The sequence below is a fragment of the Asparagus officinalis genome, chromosome 5 (assembly GCF_001876935.1).
Source record: "Asparagus officinalis chromosome 5, Aspof.V1, whole genome shotgun sequence".
Lineage (NCBI taxonomy): Eukaryota > Viridiplantae > Streptophyta > Magnoliopsida > Asparagales > Asparagaceae > Asparagus > Asparagus officinalis.
Window position 1 is genome coordinate 109,959,507 of NC_033798.1, and position 2,730 is coordinate 109,962,236.

A 2,730-nucleotide genomic window follows, 5' to 3' on the forward strand; every position below is an offset into this window, starting at 1 on the left:
AGGATCTGCTAACAGCTTGGTCTCAATTACTTTTCTCCAAGTTTTGCGACCTCTCCTCCAGTGCGCTGGAAGGGGCTTTTAAATGGAAGAAGGACAGCTTGACTACTCCTTGAATTATGGGATGTGACCATACATTGTTTGGAGACGTCCCGCTGTTCCTTCGTACCGTCAGCGGTCATTTCGAATCGATGGAGTTCGGGTCTGCTTAGTTCGCCGGCGATCGGAGCTCGGAACTAGGCAGTGATGCTGTAATGCAAGGATCTGCTAACAGCTTGGTCTCAATTACTTTTCTCCAAGTTTTGCGACCTCTCCTCCAGTGCGCTGGAAGGGGCTTTTAAATGGAAGAAGGACAGCTTGACTACTCCTTGAATTATGGGATGTGACCATACATTGTTCGGAGACGTCCCGCTATTTCTTCGTACTGTCAGCGGTCATTCGAAGAGCTGTGCTCTGTATCACGTTTCGTAAGAGTGGGAAAGCCCCTCCTCGTATGCGTGACAACGGCTGTCAGATGCTTGCATGGATCTGACCAACCACCGAGCGCCGGCGGCTCTCGTCCCCTCGCTTGGACAACTGAGGTGAGCCGCATTTATGAGGGTGCAGGCTGTTTTGACACCTGTCTGCTCACTTGTACTGTAGGCGGCCATTCGGCGGGCCTGGAGTACCGTGTCTTCTCTCTTCAGGCCAAGAGAGGTGGGAAAGCGTGTTCCTGGCACTCGAGTGGGTTTGGACAGTTCGCCGAATGCTGGCGGATCCGTCTCCTGACTCAGACAGCTGAGGTGAGTCGCATTTATGAATGCTCAGGTCGACTCAACACCTGTCCAGTCCTTCGCACTGTACGTACTGTGAGCGGCCGTTTGACGGCCTTGGGGTACTGTGCCCTCTCCCTTCAGGCCGAGAGAGGTGGGAAAGCCTATCTCCGTACGTGGGGTAGCGGATACCCAGCTGTACTGACAGCCTGGAGGTTTGCAGGCGGATTCGACTTTGGACTCGGGCAGGCGAGTCGCGTGAAAGGCGAATTTCCGCTATTCCAATTGATCTCCACTCGTGCAGGCGAGCCGATCATTCAGGCGAATCTGGAACTAAGTACATTTAACGTCTACACTGTTTAGGCCCGTGCTAGAGAACTGAGCGTGCGAGTTCTTGAATTTCCTGTAAGCCCATGGAGGTATTTTTTACCGTCTACAGAGTCAAATACCAAAACCATAGGGGAAATGTCTAGTAGTGTTTAATTGAAACCAAATCCTTTGTTCTGGAGCAAAATATCACGCAGTGTCTAAACAGAACTAACATAACTTTCTTAAGAGCTTGTTTTGGTATCACATAACCCTAGTCCAATTAGCCCCATCACTCGGTTTTATGATGCTAATTTGTCTTCTTGTCAATTTATGTAGCATATGCGAGTACTTCCAAACTCAAAATTACACAAACCTCCAAATGACAAGCCATACCAAAACACTACCCCACTGTTACTTTTCTTTTTGAGGAATAACACATGATGCCTGGGAAATCCTAGATTCAAATTGCTAAATACCTACATTGTATTATAATACTCTTAAGTAAAACATAACTGTAGGCATATAAAATTGCTTATAGGTCCCTTAGCTCAGCTCGGCACAAATCGACAAACCAACGAGACAACGAGATTGACTAATCGCACGCAAGCAACGGAATCCGTCTATTCGCGTGCGGGATCAAGCCAAGTGTTCGAAGAGTCAACGAGTCATCCAACCAAGGGCATACTCAATCGACAAACCAACGAGACAACGAGATTGACTAATCGCACGCAAGCAACGGAATCCGTCTATTCGCGTGCGGGATCAAGCCAAGTGTTCGAAGAGTCAACGAGTCATCCAACCAAGGGCATACTCGGACGAATCACGATCGAATCAAGATCGGTTTCGGACTCGAACTCAGAAGTGGATTTACTGCCTAATCGGGATCCGGATTTACTGCTAAATCAGGTCAACAATCAAGTCTGGATAAATCAACACCTAATGAGGAAGATGAGGGAGATAATGTGGAAAATTGTAGCTCAAGTCAATGAGTTTTTTGGTACTAAACTTAACCAAGAGTTATAATATGCAAACAAATAAACTCACATTTATAGAGCAGGTAGTCGAGCTCCAATTTTATAGAAAATTTTGCAATGATCCATTGAAGATCTTTTCCTTTTCAGAGGAAATGTTGGAGAAACTTTGCAAGAAGAGGTTCGGGTTTCAAGTTCTTGGGTATATGAATTATGTTTGTCAAATTTAAAGTGACACGTACCATTAGTTCCATTTGTTCCATGGGTGCATATTATAGTATATATTAAAGTTAACACCAAATTACGAGCTACAAACTTTAGACTTACCAGTCTTATGCTAAAGACTCTTTATCGAGACCCTTTATTGTGATTTGCTTATTGACCATGCATTGTTCATAAGCTTAGAAGTGGTCACTTCACAAACAAATCTATAAGTATCATTCATTTTATGAAATATGTAGCTAAATGCTTTGATTCGTCCGAATCCACCTCCCCTCGCAAGTCCAAGTCTCCAAAGCTCTCTTCCAAGAGAAAACTTCGTTGGTACGAAGAAGTTGAAGCTGCCAACGAAGATCTCGCCCCGTTTGATGCCGAAGCTGCATCGGGTGAGATCTCTCCTTCCAACCAGGTCAGATCTGCTCTGGCCGAATCTTCCGTTGCCGAGGGCGTAGTGACTCTCTCAAAGAGAGCCCGCCAAAGGC